This window comes from Callorhinus ursinus, unplaced genomic scaffold (assembly GCF_003265705.2).
Source record: "Callorhinus ursinus isolate GAN/ISIS: 27379988/994484 unplaced genomic scaffold, GSC_fseal_2.0 scaffold4, whole genome shotgun sequence".
Lineage (NCBI taxonomy): Eukaryota > Metazoa > Chordata > Mammalia > Carnivora > Otariidae > Callorhinus > Callorhinus ursinus.
In genome coordinates this window covers 40,804,752-40,822,371 of record NW_027397066.1, presented here as the reverse complement: position 1 = coordinate 40,822,371, position 17,620 = coordinate 40,804,752, and positions in this window count along the sequence as shown.

Here is a 17,620-nt window from a genome sequence, read left to right as displayed (position 1 = left end):
ATTGGAGACTCCTGTCTGAAATGAGAAGGGGTTGCATGCTCCGAAAGCACTTTTGGGAAGAAAGAGAATGCCCAAACCGCCATGAGCGAGGAGCGTAAGTGGTTGTTACGGATTGAATGCGTGTGTCCCCCAAAATTCATATATTGAAATCGTAACCCTGAATGTGATGGCATTAGGAGGTGAATAGGTCATCTGAATGGAATTAGTGTCCTTATAAAAAAAGACCCCAGAGAGCTCCCTCACCCCTCCTCCTTGTGAGGTTATAGCAAGATGGCCGTCTATGAACCAGGACGAAGGCCCCCACCAAACATGGAATCTTGTGGCATCTTGATCTTGGACTTCTGTGAGAAATAAACGTTTGTTGTTCAAGTGATCCGGTCTATGATATTTCTGTTATAGTCGCCAAATGGACTAGGACAGTAGCCCAAACCGCCCCCCCACTAGCTCCACTTTGATGCACAACAGCATTTGCCAAACTGTTCAAAGTATTAAGCAAAATGATAATAACTATTATATCATTATAATTATTCTTAAAACGATTCCCTGGGTAAACAAGTGGGAAACACTGGATTAGTAAAAAATTAAATGCATTTCTTTACTGGGAAACTGCTCAGAGCTTTTATTTGCTAATCGCATTCAGCTTTCCAAGAGAGGAATATGGTTTGCATTGTTTCTCACTAATTATCTGGCCGTGGAGCACGTTCTTGAGCATCATTTGATGGGAACTGTGTTACATGGAATACACTTTGGACAGTGTTATTCTGGAAACATCCGAAGCAGTATTGGAGAAATGGAACTTCATTGAGAGTTCACACCTCCTGGCTGAATTTAAGAAGTGGGATAAGGAGAGAAATGCTGGATTATGCAGCACACCCAGAGCCCCTCGGGAGATAGAAAGAGCTTCACCTCACTCAGCGGACTCTCCCACACCTGGGGTCAAGAGAAGACAGACAAGGGACGTCAGCTACACAACACTTAGCTTCAACAGCTGATGGTGTTTGGGCTTCTTCCCTTGGAATATTTGAAGTACTGAGTCAATGAAAATGATTCTAAATATTTTCTTAGGGCTAAGACTGTAAACTCAGCTACAAAACTGGAAAATTTTCAAACCTATTTCTCCGTAACGTGGGTGTTTGGGATTTTTAAAAATACTTTTCTAGTAAATTGCGCACTGCTTGTCCACAGAAGTAAACAGCAGCGTAAGGCCCTTGGTGCGTGCGATGTAAGACCGTTTCCCTTCAAACGTCACTGAACGTCTGCAGCCAAGTACAGCACAGCATGTGTGCCCTGTTTATTCCCAGGGCAGCCGCTACCCTTATTCCTGCCAGCAAAGATTATGAGTCATGTTTGGGTGTCTTGGGGCTTTGTAAATGGTGGTAAATTGAGTCCAATTTTCTTTTTCCAGTAGAATTGAGCAACAAAAATCATTGCTCTTGAAAACAAGAAGTTAGAGCTTTTCAACGTGCTCACGGGGCATGTGACAAGTTTATAGGTTCCTTTCACAAGATCTTCCATATTTTAAGGTCCATGTTTTCCCAGTGCAGACTTGGCTGCCAACTTGAGTGATTCCTGTATTCTTTTAGTCTCTCTGGATTAAAATCATGGGCTCTGGTCAAGTTCAACTTTCCAATTCAAATCTCCAACTAAATGAAAGAAAATGTGCCAGTGATATGGTCAGCTAAACCTGGGAAAAGGGCCAAAAGGTCATGGATGAGGAGTGACCTCATAGGGGTAGGTAAGAAGCCAACTTCCATTATCATCAGTTTGGTAGATTGTCTGGGAGGAGGGGCTGAAATGGTTCCAATGATTCCTCTCTCTATATCCATGCCTTTTGCAATGTGATGGCGGTGCAGTATTGCAGCTCCTATCATCAAAAGATGCAGCCTGTTTCCCCAGTCCTTGGATCTGGGCTGGCCTTGTAACCGGCTTTGGCCAATGGGATGTGGAAGAAGTGTCAGTGTATGGGTCCTTGCATATTTGCCTTCACTTTGACCCTGACTTCACCGTGTGAACAAGCCTGAGTTAGCCTGATGGAGAATGAGAGGACACATGGCCTGTGGTCAGTCAGCCCAGTCGGACCAGTTGTGACCCCAGCTGGTATCTGTGATACTTGGTTCAAGAGCCCCCATGTGACAAAGCCTAGCCCAGAAGAGCTTGTTGATCTGCAGCTGACTGTAGATGCATGAACGAGCCCAGCTGAGGTCAGCCAGCCCTGACCCAAATCATCAGAACCTCCCAGCTACCCCATCAACATGTGAGCAACAGTATAGAGTTAATGAATTAAACCACTAAGGTTTTGGGATGGGGGGCTTGGTATGCAGCAGTAACTAACTGATACAAACATAATCACCATAATCTCTTCATCATCAATAATCATCACTCATTTTAACATTTTTTTCCATATAGTCTTTCACCTTACCCCCAGTTTCTGCTATTATTAACATTCTGCATTAGTATGGTACCTTGTTACAATCGATGAGCTAATATCACTACATTATTATCATCTAAACTCTGTTGTTATATTAGAGTTCACTGAGTTGCACATTCTACCTGTTTGACAAAGGTATGATGACTTGTATCTGCCATTACAGTAGCATACAGAATAGTTTGGTTGCCCTAAAAATCCCCTATGCTCTACCTATTCGTCCCTCCTCCCCCCGCCACCCACCCTGAACCCCTGGAAACCAATGTTTCGGTTTTAATGACCTTTTTACCATCTCCATGGTTTCATCTTTTCCAGAATGTCCTGTAGTTGGAATCATAAAACGCATATCCTTTTCTGATTGGCTTATTTTAACATTTTCTATGTCTAGCACGGTGCTGTTTTTCCTAAATTAACTCACTTAACACTGCAGGGTGCTGTTTCTTGCTCAGTTTACAGCTAAAAGAACCAAACTCATAGATGCTAAATTAGCTGGCCCACAGACACACAGCTAATGAGCGCTAGAGTTTGAAAAACTCAGGTCTTCCTTACTGTAGAGCCAGAACCCTTCCTTACCACAGGAAAAGTGGTGAAGTGGTGACGTGAGGCCACAGTCTGCCTACAGCTTTGTCTCATTTGACTCACCTACTGTTTTAAATACCAGAAAAATTTTAACTTTTCTTTTAAAAATGGTAGGGTATGGCAATTGTAGGCCTGGCTTCTCAAACAGTCAGTCGTCTTAGTCAGTTTGGGCTGCTATAACAAAATACCATCGACTGGATAGTTTAAACAAGACTATTATTTCTCGCATTCTGGAGGCTGGAAGTCCAAGATCATTGGGGCATGAGATTATACTTCCCTAGAGTCTTCACCTCTCCCTATTGTATTGGATCTAGTCCTATTCACTTATTTACATGATCTCTCTTTTCACTGTTCTCTCCACAAGCAATGCTATTGACCCCGGCTAGGAGTCTTGCAGGGTCTCAGGTCTTAGGTCTTAGAATAAAATGGTAAGTTAGATATCTTGCTGCCTCTGGACAGTGCTGAACACATGGGAAGTCCTGATGTCGAGTAGGAAGAACTTTAAATATTTGATGGGCTGGACTTCCTTAAAAACTTCTGCTCTGAAGAAGACAGTATCAAGAGAATGAGAAGACAGCCACAGACTGGGAGAAAACATTTGCAAAAGACACACCTGATAAAGGACTACTATCCAAAATACACAATAAATGCTTAACACTCAACAACAAGAAAACAAACAACCTGATTTCAAAAATGGGGCAAAGACCTTAACAGAAACCTTCCCAAAGAAAATATACAAATGGCAAATAAGCCCATGAAAAGATGGTCCTCATCACATGTCATCAGGGAAATGAAAACTAAAACAACAATGAGATATCACTAGACACTTATTAGTCAAAATCCAGAACACTGACAAAAGCAAATCCTGGTGAGGACATGAAGCTACAGGAGCTGTCATTCACTGCTGGGGGGAATGCAAAATGCTACAGACACTTGGGCAGTGTCTTATTACACTAAACACACTCTTACCATAAAACCCAGCAATCACACTCCTTGGTTGGTATTTACCCAAACAAGTTGAAAACTTATGTCTACACAAAAACCTGCACACAGATGTTTATAGCAGCTTTATTCATAACTGCTAAACCTTGGGAGCAACCAAGATGTCCTTCAAGGTGAGTGGATAAACTGAGGTACCTCCAGGCATGGGGTATTATTCAGTGCTAAAAGGGAAAGAGCTAGGGCCCGACAGGCTCCCTGCTCAGAGGGGAGTCTGCTTCTCCCTCTCCTTCTGCCCCTCCCCCCGCTTGTGCGTGCTCTCTCTTTCAAATAAATAAATCAAATCTTTAAAAAATAAAAATAAAAAAATAACAGGAAATGAGCTATCAAACCATGAAAAGGCATGGAAAAACCTTAAATGCATATTACTAAGTGAAAGAAGCTAATATGAAAAGGATGTACCTACTGTATGTTTCCAAATATCTGACATTCTGGAAAAGACAAAACTATGGAGACAGTAAAAAGACCAGTAGTTGCCAAGGGTAGGGGATAGGGAGATGAATAGACAGAGCACAGAAGATTTTTAGGACAGTGAACATACTCTGGATGATATTATTGTGATGAATACATGTCATTACACATTTGTCCAAATCTATAGAATGTACAACTCCAAGAGTGAACCCTAAGGAAAACTATGGACTTTAGGTGATTGTGCTATTTCATTATAGTTTCATCCTTGGTTAAAAAAAAAAAAAAATGTACCATTCTGGTGAATGATATTGATAACGGGCAAGGACACAGGAAATCAGAGCCGGAGATGATAGTGAATTGCAGAATCTTGGAAGGATATTGAACTTTATTTGAGGTCTTTTTGGGGGAGTCTAGGCCACTCTCATCCAGATCATAGGGGTCCAGGAGACCCCAGATAATATCCAAGCCTTTGTGTTTAGTCAAGAATTTCCCACTGAAATCTCCCATCTGGTTCCATTTGCCTGTCCCAGGCAAATGCAAACCACAGGTATTTGACCCTAATTGAGGGACAGGGTGTCCAGACAAAATGAATGTGTAAGTCATGGTATGTATATTTTCCCAGGAGTCTCTGCAATTAGAGAGCTTTGTAATTCAAAATTGGCATAAGTAGTTGTATGAGAGAAAAAGGAATTTGTTTGAGGTTTCTAGATGAGGTATGAATAACATGAATCCTTAACTTGCACCGAGCTTTTACTGAGTTTTACTTTTAAAAATAATGTCTTCAGAATGCAAGACATTTTGTCATTTTGACCCGGTGGAAATTTTTATCTCAAGCTCTTGACACCGAGGACTCTTTCTACAGATGTTTTAATTAGAATGAAATCAATATTGATGAATTTTCATAAACCATTTTTCAGAGCGAATACAATTAAGCCATTATATTAGTTAGGAATTATATTCAGCTGTGGGTAAACTGAAACCTGAAAAAAATAGTATATTGGTCACACAAGAGTTTATGCTGTCGTGGAAAAGAAGTCTGGAGATAGGTTCTCCAAGGATGAGACTGTGATTCCATGAAGTCATCAGGACACCCACCTCTCCCACTGTCCTCCTCCTCCATCCTCAGCCTGTGGTTCTCATCTTTAAGGACCCATTCTAGCGAAGGCTGCTGGGAATCCAGCTATGACAGCAGGATAAAGGAAGAGGAAGGGCTAGTTACCTCTTCTTAATGAACCTCTTCAGAAATCCCATCTCCCGGCTCTACTTAATACATCATTGGGCGGATCACAGACACAGGGCTACGCTAGCAGCAAGGTAAACTGGGAGATGTAGTTTCTCAGCAGGGTACCTCACCCAGCGTTCCCCTGAGAAAGTGGGGAAAACAGGTATGGAAGGCCACCTTTAATCTAACCACACCAGTTTCATTTTTGATTAATTTTCTATTCGGCACCATTCAAAAGTTCCATTTTTTTTCCATATTTCATTTTACTAAAATTATTTAGTCAGCATTAATTCCTTTTTATTTGAAATTTACAATGGAAATTTCATTCACTCCTATGTTTTAGTCCATAACTAATTTTACCAGATACAATTTATGCCATTGTGAGATTTCTTCTGTGTATATTATTTCTACCAAAGTAAAACTTTCTAATATCAAATACTGCACTTTTAAATTATCGCAAGAAAATTTTATTCTACTCCTAGTGATATTGGGGAGAGTACAAATAATATTCCCCATGACTTTTTAAATCTCAGAATGTTTAAAATTACAATTCCTACCCCCGTCATTTTCCTCAAAGGTAACCACTATTAAACACTTCTTGTGTATCCTTCCACAAAAAGCTAAATGTATATTATATTTATTTCTTAGCGAATCTGGGAGAAAATAGAGACTAATTTGGTAAGAGAGAACATTAGAAAAGTAAAGAGGAGAAGGCTAGAGGAGAGACCCACAGAAGGAGTTTGACACAAAGAAGCCCAAGCAGACAGGAAGGGCAAATAAAGGAAAAGCCTGCTCCATCAGTCCAGAGGGTTGCAAGGTGAGGACGGTGAGGCAGGGCTTGGGGAGACAGAAGGTCAGAAATGTGCCCATCTCCCTACCCCTGTTTAGGAAGAAAGTACAGTAGGGAAGTCCGGAGGACCTCTTGCTTTACAGGCCATTTGGACCTAGCTAGAGACTGCGAGCAAGGTAACCCTGTATGTACTTTTGGTGGCCTCCAAGACAACACACAGAATGCTCAGGCAGAGAGGGGATTCACTTTGCCCTCCTGAGCCCCCCTTGTTTTCTGTTTCATGAATGCTAGATTGACCAGCTGGTCTGCCATGTGCCTACCTTCTTGGGACAAACAGATACACCCACTGCCCCTACTACAGGCTAGACAACTGGACCAAGAACTGGATGGACCCATGGCAGGGACTCCCAAAGGAGGACGGGGAAGAGGGAAGACAGGGATGCTCTAGATCCTCTAGATCCTGAACTGTCTGAGCAAGACTAGGGACTACATATGTAAAACTCGCAAACATCAACAGAGATGCCAGCAGAACATTCAAGGACAGGACCAGGCCATCCATACCTCAGGGAACACAAGCTGTACATGCCCAAAGTCTAGCACAAGGTCACAAGACCCCTTTCCTATAAGACCATGAGGTTGTGGAAGCCTGTCTTCCACACACTCGGGTGCCATCCTGAAGAAGAGTAGAGGGAAGAAGGAAGAGATCTGAAATACTAGGAAGTTATTCCCTGAGACACTGGATTGACCATGAATAATTTTAAATCATGGAATCAGGCCAAGTTTTAAACTGGACTAAATCAGTTCCCATTCCCCAAAGGAGCTAGAGATGAGAGGAGCTCTTGAGGCAGAACTTACCAGTTGTATTTAACTCCATAAACTTTCTTTGTGTGTAGGATTAAGGAGAGACCATTTGTGACTTCACCAGAACTGGTAAATTCTTTAATAATCTGTTGGCCAAAATGTTCTGTTTCCTTCCGTAACTGTTGTCTCATGTGAGTCTCACTTGAGGTAGGCCTGGGGACATTGTTACCTCCATTGACAAATAAAGACTAAGTGGCTCATAAAATAGGAAGTAGCGGAACTTCAAGAGCCCAATTTCTCCAGCTAGTTCTCTTTTCACTGGGCAAGTGAACGTGAGGCTCCAGATTCTCCACCAAAGACCAAAAAAAGACAGTTTTTCAGGGATAACAGACACATTCTGGGCACTGCTCTCTAGATAGGCTGAAGTTTCTCTACTCCAGCCAAAGAGTAAGTTTTTGGACAGAGAGGGCCCCACACACCAAGGCCTGGGAGAAACAACCAAGCTGCCCCCTATCTCGGTGTTCCGTTCTTCCCAGGCATCCACAAATTCTGTTAAAGCTCCAGACCGTGTTCCTCATTTCATTTTGTGCCAAGGACAATTTATTTGTGGCTTCCCCAACTCCCATGAGACCTCACTGTACCTCCGTTGATCTGATTTAATTAAAATCAAATCTTGAAAAAGCTCACACACAGTCCTTGCCTTACAACAATGTTCACTGTTCGTCCTTGCTAATTTACTGGAAAACCATACTGAAGCCCCGTTGAACCCACTGACCGAAGACTCAACCATATGATCATCCAAACACTCATTTCTCACTTCCTACACTAGTTAAATAGCCAGGTTCAGGTTCACAGGAAGCTCCAAGATCTCATGAAACTTTTCCAGGGTCCAAAGATGTGAGCTGAGTTTCCTTTAAGATGCACTGGAAACCTAGCATTGAAATGATGTGTCTAAATCACACTCTCTCACTCTGCAGGCTCCAGCTGCTCCAGTTTCATGAGGATGACTTCTCAGGGCCTTCAGATCTTATTTCACATGAAGCGAAGTCTGGTCTTGATTAAAGTTGCAGCGAGGGAAGCATATGGCAGTCAGAGAGGCAGAGGCTGGGTAATGAGCCCCTGCAGGTCCACACTGAGGAAAGTAAGAGCCCATATACTGTCTGCCGTTCATTGAAGTTGGGCTCCAAATGAAACACGAGCTTGCACATTCCCTGTGTTTATATATTTGAGTTAATTGAGTTCTTAATTATTAAAAGTGATCCCAGCCAGGCAAGGGATTTAGTGAACTAAGTATTAAAATAACACATCATTGAGACAAATTTTCTCCAAAGTTCCCCTGATACAATAAGTCTGGAGAGTCGTTGCTGTCATATATTTTTATAGGAAGGGAGGGCTAGAGCTGAGCGCATTCTAATTTCACTAAGCTTTTGCATCTGCAGAGTGGAAGGGATAATGCCTTTAGCTTTTGAATTCTGTTAGGACCAGACAAAACATTTCTTTTCGGAAACACTTCCATTTGCTGCGAGAACCAGCCATACAAAGAGGAAATGGAGCCTCTCTTCCTGTCATCAAAGCTCCAGGCCAGACCAGACCAGAGATTGCACCAGTCACCTCTATAGACATAGCATGGGGAGAGTCTTTGCACAGGGATCTCATGACAGAAGGGAGAGGGACAGGGGTTTTGTCCTAAATGCTGAGGAGCTCTTTATGCTGTGGGAGAAAAGACCTAGAGGTAAAGTTCCCCTGTTTCATAAATGTTTTGCTTTTTTTGGTATAATAGTGTAGAATATTCTAAAATAGAAGGATAGTACCGCAGCAGGGCACTCCTGTTTTTTAAGATGTCTGCTTCCTTTCCTGTTAAAACAATGTGCTATTCAGTCATTTTTCCTCTGCACAATTTTGAACCATTGCTTTTCAAAAATGCTCCTTCTAGAGAAAGAGCAGTGATGTGTTTTCACCGCAGCCCATAGGAGAAACAGGTTTGGCCTGGTACCCTGGACAATCTACAGTGGGTTTTCCTTGGCTAACCGTGCCCTGCCTTCATGGCAGCTTTTCCCAAGTAAAACCCCAGGATTCCTAGAAGTGCCCACAGTGACAAATGCCGGGGAACTGAAGGCCAGGAAACTGAAAGCCTGGGAACCAGAGAAAGGAGCCCCATCACTATGGGAGGAAGGAACAGGGCTGGAGGGGCGCATGCAGGGAAGTGAGGTGCTCAGCATCTTCAGCGAGAGAGACAGCTGCAACTTTGATGTTCTAAGGCAATCTGGGTCCTCAACACATTTATTTAGCACCTGCTCTACATGATTTCAAACTTAGTTCTCATGTAAACATCCCATTTTATCCATCAAGAAAGTGAGTCTCTGGGAACTTAACAGACTTGCCCAAGTTCACAAAGGAACCACAGGGACAGTCGGGATTCCCATCCCTTTGTCCAGAAGCCCAAGACCTGGACACTCGTTCTACAGACCAAACAGCCTGATAATGCTGCCCAGAGGGTCAAGAGTTGGCTCTCCTAGAGCGATGGAGTTACTCAGGCTCTGCAAGTCTGGGGGCTGGGCTGGGGGAAAGAGACAAGGGGAGCTGGACAGTTTGGTTGCCACCTCAGAGGTACCGGTTATTTGATAGTTATTACCCACCCCTCTTATCTACCTATTTTCACTCCTACCAAGGCTTCCCCTTCCCTCTCTCTCCATCACCGTCCCCCCATTCAAATACATCACTCTCACTCACCCAATCACCTCTCTCCCTCCTCCCAGTCCCCAAAGGGAGCTCCCACCTGCTGGCAAGATAGCCTAGTTTGCAACAAGGGATTCTTCCTGGTTAGGGTCAAATCCCAAAAGAGAGAGAGAGGAAGGGAGAAGGAAGAGAAGATAAGGAACCCAAACTGACGCCATAGTGTCTTCAAGATGATGCCTCAATAGGAGTCAGCAGGGGCCAGGCGGTCACTTTAGGTCCTCCTTCTGTACCTTCTTGTTCTTGACACATCTCCCTACAAGGCCCTGTGTGTCTCTGCAGAAACCAGGCCGTGCAGAGCCCTGGCTAGTGGCATTCCTCTACCCCCAACACAGATGGAGGAATAGCCCTGCAGATGAGGCTGTTCCTCTCATGTGAAGAACACTCCCTGTGGGGCAATGGTGGGAGTTCTCACCACCTTAAAGTCTTTGGGGTGGGGATTCAGGAGATTGGGTGAAGTCTCCCGCCCCCTGAGACGTGGGGCCGCCCTGAGACCTGTCCGAAACCTCCCAAGCTCTGTACCAGACTGCCTGAGCACAAAACGGCCCCTGAGCAAGTTTGTGCTGACACGGGTGTGAGGGCCAGTCTCTCTTCTGTCTGGCTGGCAGGAAGGGAGCCCTCAAATCACCTCTCAGAAAGCCAGGACCACCCCCTCCCAACACTTCGTCTGACATCAAGGGGGTGAACCTCTGGGGAGATTTTTTTCTCTCACAGGAATCACTGCAACCTCCTTCTAAAGTTTCTGGCCTGAGGGTTATTTTTCAACTGACATCAACTCAACAAGAAGGCTACTTTTCTAAGGAGCAAATGTTTCACTTCATGAGGCATGAGTGATTTCTGTCAAAGACTCATGGCCTGGGTAGAGTCTCTCTGGACCCTCCTTCTCTGAGGCAGGTTTCCAGCTTCAAGGCAAACTTCAAATGTTCAAAGTCAAATTGCCCACAGCCCAGTCTCCAGCCTTTATCAACACACCCTTGTATGTGGTAGACATGCGTTCACGTGCTTAACGTGGCATGGACAGAATCTCTCCCTCGGGCTGCTTCTGGAAGGTCTGTCTGCTGATCAGAAGGCAGAAGAGGAAGGAGCCCAGTGGAAAAAGCCGTGTTCTCGTGTCTGTCAGCTCTGCTTCCCTCCTTAACTGTAGCCCCTCCACTTTGCTCAGAGCCTCAGCAGTCCACTGCTCTCAAAGCTTAGCCAGAGGAAAAGTGATGAAGTAAGTAACCCAGCTCTCTTCCCTCAATAAAACCTAAGGAGATATTCTATTTATGGAGGCAGCACCATACTGTCCCCCGTTCCATTTCCACATTCTTTGGCATGGCTCGCTGGTAGCTCTGAGACATGGCACACAAAGCTGCCTTCGTGGCTAGAATTCCCCCAACAGACAAATGTGGTGGAGTTGGGGCTAGCACCGAACTTAGGACCGTCTGCCTGGGATGCTGGGAGCGGAACTGTGGAGAGCACTTCCTTTGTCAGTCGAGATTATCGCTGAACATGGGCAAGAAGAACAAGAGGCTGTGGGGCCCATGCAGGCTGACCACACCCTCTAAAGGTCTTGGTTGATAGACAAGCTTCATATTTTCCTTCCCTACATGTGATTTTGCTCAAAGACTTGAGCCGCACCCACACTTATTTATAACTCAATTTTTTTCACTGTCTAAAAGCCTAAGGGAGTCTAACAAAATGCTGATTTTTCCTAAAGCTACTTACAGTACTTTTTAAAAATAGCAGACATTAAATTGTTTTATTTTGGGGGTGACCTTGCTTTGCTGATACCCTAGTTCGTGTGAAGTCTGACCAGTGGCAGCCCAGGATTGATCCTGGTCTTCTTTCCAATTGCAAAACTCAAAAGAGAACGTCGCTGCTCTGGGTTACAAGCATACACAGATCTGCAGGTTCATGGGAAGAAGGAAAAAATAAGCCTTCTTTTGTTTTCAGTAACTCTATTACCATGATTAAGAATATTTAGAAATAAACAACCTCACTTAAATGTATTTACTGCTCTTGGGAAAGCAGTGTTCCAACAGAGGAGGCTTACTGGGACCTTGGGATTATCTCCAAGTGGAATGTCTTTTTGAAGTTTCTTCATAAAATTCTCATTGTTTTTCAAAGCAGAGAGCGCTCAAGTGCTAGTGTATGTTGCACCATCCTGCAAGTGCTAGAATATTAACTCCTAAGGCAACTCTCCAGTGTATAAAGTCTAAAGCCAAACAAGACACATATTTCAGAAAGCTCCATCCAAGAAGGCACAATGGAATCGCGTCCAGTAATTAACAAACCTCCATTATCTTAGACTTTCCCAAGGAAGTATCTATCTTAAGATGTTCTCTTTCAGTGTGAGTGTGATTCTGTTTTGCTGAAATAAAACAGTTGCTTTGTTGAATCTCTTTAAATTATTATCCCCTGTCCACTTAATTAGAAATGCCTTTTAGGTCCACCAGCATGATTGGCATATACCGGACTGGCAGTTCCATCCCTCAGCCTATATAGGTCTGAAGCATGTCTGGGAGTAAAAAGGAGGTAATATTGATTAGATCCATGTAACACAATTCATGTGAATAGAAACTGAAATTGGGCAAGTCCTCATTATTTCTTTTTTTCTTAAGATTTTATTTATTTATCTGAGAGAGAGAAAGTGCACAAGCAGGGGGAGAGGCAGAGAGAGAGGGAGAAGCAGGCCCCCTGCTGAGCAGGGAGCCCTACGCAGGGCTCAACCCCAGGACCCAGAGATCATGTCCAGAGCCAAAGGCAGACGCTTAACCAACTGAGCCACACAGGCACCCCCTCATTATTTCTTAGATCCCACATTTTTCACTTTTGTGGCTTACAGAGAAAAGGTGCTGATGAATGCAACTTCATCTGATACAGGATACTTTCTAGCTTGGGTTTGGTTTTGTTTCTAATCTGATTTACTGAAAAAGTATTGATCACAATGAGACCCTTTCATCGAAGCCCAGTGATACTAGCCATACTGAGCTTGTTTGCAGACAATACATAGCAAGCATTCAGAACCCAGGAGACTGTACTATCAACGTCATCCTGTCTTTACTTAAAATGCTGACAGTTTGTTCATCATAGATTTTTTTTCATTAACTTTGATTTTTTTAAATATTGCGTTAAAATATTTTATTGCTGAGGTTTTTTGGTACCCAATGCAACTGCATTACTCACATCACCCTAGTCCAGATCCTGGTGCATACTTCTCTTCCTAAGGAATCTCAGAAGAAATGCAGAAGTCCCATTTAGAGAATACAGTTTATATTCCCTCAGCAGGGGAAAGCAAAAATGGTTCTGACAATCTCTTCTTATATGAGGCTTTCCAAGAACTTTGAAGATGCCATTGAACCAATGCTAAAGCCTCCCCCTTTCACCCAGCTCCACTGTGTACTCTTGGACAATGCACAATTCTAGGGGACACTGCTCTCATCAGAGTCTAATCAGTGCTCCCCAGTGTTACTGTCAGTCCACAAGCTGTTGGTCATAGGTCCACCATTAAATAAAGAGCTTGCATCAGAATCTAAATCAACTGTGTCCCTAAGCACACTGGTTAATCCAATTAATTTAAATAGCAAGACTTTGTCAATGAAGGAATCAGTACACTGATTTATAAGTTCTTTGGAGTTCTTTGAAGACAGGCACTTTGAGTAGCGGCAATCCCAATGGGAGGGTCTCCCTCAGATTATGGAAAGCATAGCCGAACGTGGACATTCTGTTTTCCTCTCCTACCTTCTTGATAGATGCATCTCCAATAGCAAAACCAACAGAAAGATCTATTCAACCTCTCCTTTAATCCTCACCCCCTTTTCCTTACATCTTCAACATTTGCAACTTTCCCTTTCCTGGATTGGCTGTGAGGTAAAGGTTCTATGACACGGTTCTGGTTAAGAGAGAAAGGTACCTTACCCAGGAGGACTTCTGCAATCCTGATACCCATACACAATATTGATTTGTTAAAATTAAATACAAATAATGTGGATGCTCTACCACACCAAGGAAGAGTTTCCTTTCCTTCAGCCACCCAGTCACAATATCTTAAAACGGTTATATCTCTGAGGATGCCAGAAAAATAGGGGATTGAGGCCCTTTTCCAAAAGTCTGGCCCAGATGGTGTAGAGCCTAAAGAGCTGGGTGAAAGCCTCCGTGAGAAAGGCGGGAATAGGAAGTCCTTTGTAAATTTTGGTCTGGAGACTAGTATTTTAACTTAAACTTAGGTGCATGGCCATTGGCAGAAGGGATATTTAACTTATCAATTCACTGACTATAAGGATATAAAGATCAACATTCTCTGAAAAATCTTCTTGTTAAAAAATAAAAAAAAAAGTAATCAAAGCAGGCTTAGAGAAGTCAAAATGGCAATTTTCATTTTTGACAGGAAACAACTCTGCTTCTGAGAGGTGATTTTAAAGGAAAGAAAATAGCTATTAATGTTATAAATTTTTCTTCCTCTCATGTGGAATTGTGGCTTTTTGAAACACTCTAGCAATATTATTCCGATGAGTCCCTGCAATTTTTTAAGAGAGTTTCTTAGCAATATTATTCCATCTCCCAGGTGAAAATTAAAATAGTTGCTTGGAATAACCCTAAGGATTTCTCATGAGCCATGAGAAATGCCAATTATTTGAAAAATCTTGGACATCTTGGAAGATCATTAAAGAAACCATCAAGTTCTTCTCTTCCATGTTTAAGAGCAAAGAGCTTTGTCTAAAATGCTTATTAACAAACTGAATTATGTCTCAATAAGAACTCTTAAGTTGACCAAGATGATGGTGTTAGGTTGCATAAGAGAATTTTAAAATTAACCCACAAAAAGAAAATTTTTCTCTCAGAGGAATTGCTTTCCGAGCCTTGGGTATTAAATGTCATCCCCTTTATTAGGTATAATATTATAGTTATTTAACACTCACATTTTCTATCATAGTCTTTGAATTTTATGCCTGGCAATTCTCCGTTAATTTAAGTTATTCTACAAATTTATGGAGAGCAGTAAAACCAGTAAAGCTATAGATTCTATCAAAGGAATTGCTGTTTCTTTCCCAGCTTGTCTTAGTACTACTGGCATCCTCTCACTTCTTAAGCAACATTGCCATCTCGTGGCTAAATCCATAACATTTCCCAGGAAAAAAACACCAACCCTAAATGGACTGAAGAGATGCAGAAAGCACCAAAGATTAGAACTGAATTATGTCCCTAGAATTTCCTCCAATTGTAGATCAACTTAGTTAGGAAGGGAGAAATCATCTCAAAAAACTTTACAACTTTAGTTTTCCAATATTCAATGTTGTTTTGTCTTATGTTACCACCTCTGGCTAATCAATGAAGAAACGCTGAATTCAGGCAAGGAAAACATTAAGGAAAAAAATCTATTGTTTCGGGCACCTGGGTGGCTCAGTCGGTTAAGCGTCTGCCTTCGGCTCAGGTCATGATCCCGGAGTCCCGGGATCGAGTCCCACATCAGGCTCCTTGCTGAGCAGGGAGCCTGCTTCTCCCTCTGACCCTCCCCCCTCTCATGTACTCTCTCTCTCTCATTCTCGCTCTCTCAAATAAATAAATAAATCTTTAAAAAAAAATCTATTGTTTCCACCAAAGCACCTCTATTAGACCTATTAGCCCACACATTTCAAATCGTGACACATTCAAATTGGGGTTACGTTTGGCCCATCTAAACCAGTATTTCTTTTCTGGAGCTAGTTTAAAACCTGCTTTTCAACTTAGGCACTGCCTTGATGAGAGATTCCATCAGGCTCTAAAAAGAAAAGAAGAAGAAGTGCTTCAGTTTTCATGAATGGAAGTTGAAACAGGTTCACTTCCAATCTTCTCTTTGGGTCATTTGGGACTTTGCAAAGTAAACAGAAAGAGCCACATTTCTCTCCTCTATTCAATGTTTGGGAAAATCCCAGTGGAGGTAGGCCATCTGTGAGGTCTAATATTTGGATATCAGTTGCATTCTGTTTTAGATTTTTCTCTGAAGACTCATATGAATAATCATAAAGATGTTCCTAAGTCTGAATCATCCAGGTGACTAGCTCCATTTGGCAGACAACCATGACTAGGCAAACTATGGCCGATGGGGACTCATTACTCTAACTCTGACTCTCTCAGTTACACACAATGAACATAGATCTACAGGGTTGAAGGGGATCACTTAGGAGTTTAGTAAGAAATACATATTCTGACAACTCAACAAAGATACTTTCCAAACATGAAACACAAAAGAGGACAATTTTAACCTCTAGGAAAGAAAAATAAAATTGGTATCCTTTTTCATTCTTTTCTTTTATTGAAAATCTAACTGTATAGCCCATAATTGGCCATATTTTTATGTGTGCAGAAAAAAGAATGAATATGCTAAATTTCCATAGTTTACCTATTACTAGAGTGTAGCAAATAATTTAAAATTTTCAGAGGCTTTTAAATTAATACATTATTTTCCATTTAGAAAGCTAAGGATGACATAATATATGCAATAAATTATTTCTGCAAAATTTCACTTATGGATCATTAAAGCCAGATACAGGCCAGTGTTTTTCAAACTTGTCTGCTGATATTAAAAATACAGAGGGCCCTGGAGATTCTGATTCAGATACTTGGAGTGGAGCTCAAGAATCTGTCTTTGATAAACATGCCAAGTGACTTTCATCATCAAACAAATTTGGGAAATACTAGTCAACATTTTTTATTGAAGTGACTTAAGACAAAAATATGATGACAGCTCCAACTTATTGAAAGTTTAAGTATAATTTAAAGAATTGTCATTTTTGGTGATCCAAATATTTAAAATTTTAGAAATAATTATTTGAAATTTTCATAGAGTTAATGCATTATATGAATCAGGATATGTGCATCTTTTATGGAATGCCATTGTGTTTTAATTTTGAATAATATCCATTTGTCTCTTTCATTGATTCATAATGACACTAAAATTTAGGTGCCTGTTTTTAAGAAGTATACCTGAATATGCATTAGGGATATTAACTAGGAAACTGAAACTCTGAAAAAGAGAGAAAGTAGAAGGGAATGAGAGAGAAAGTAGAAACAGCAGCAAAGGTGTGACATGGTCAGAGATTTAAGGAAAAACACAAATGCTAGAAAAATCACCCTGACATAGATATGGGGCTCGAGGGAATTCTATTTCATGATACAATTAATAGAAGTGTGAAGAAAATAAGACAAAAGGAAAAGATAAGCAGAGGTATAAAGAATAAAGATGGGGCACCTGGGTGGCTCAGTCGGTTAAGCGTCTGATTCTTGATTTCAGCTCAGGTCATGATTTCAGGGTCGTGAGATTGAGCCCCGCGTTGGGCTCCATGCTTGGTGTGGGGCCTGGTTGAAATTCTCTCTCTCTCTCTCTCTCTCTCTCTGCCCCTCCCCACCCCTCTTGAGCTTTCTCTCTCTCTCTCTCAAAAAAAAGTAGAGAGAGATAAAAAGAGATTTTCCATTTTAGGCTTCTTATTTAGGAATTTATTTGTTGGGGCAGTCTTTTTTTTTTTTTTAAGATTTTATTTATTTATTTATTTGAGAGAGAAAGAATGAGAGAGAGAGAAAGCACATGAGATGGGAGGAGGGTCAGAGGGAGAAACAGACTTCCCGCCGAGCAGGGACCCCGAGGCGGACTCGATCCAGGGACTCCAGGATCATGACCTGAGCTGAAGGCAGGTCATGCTTA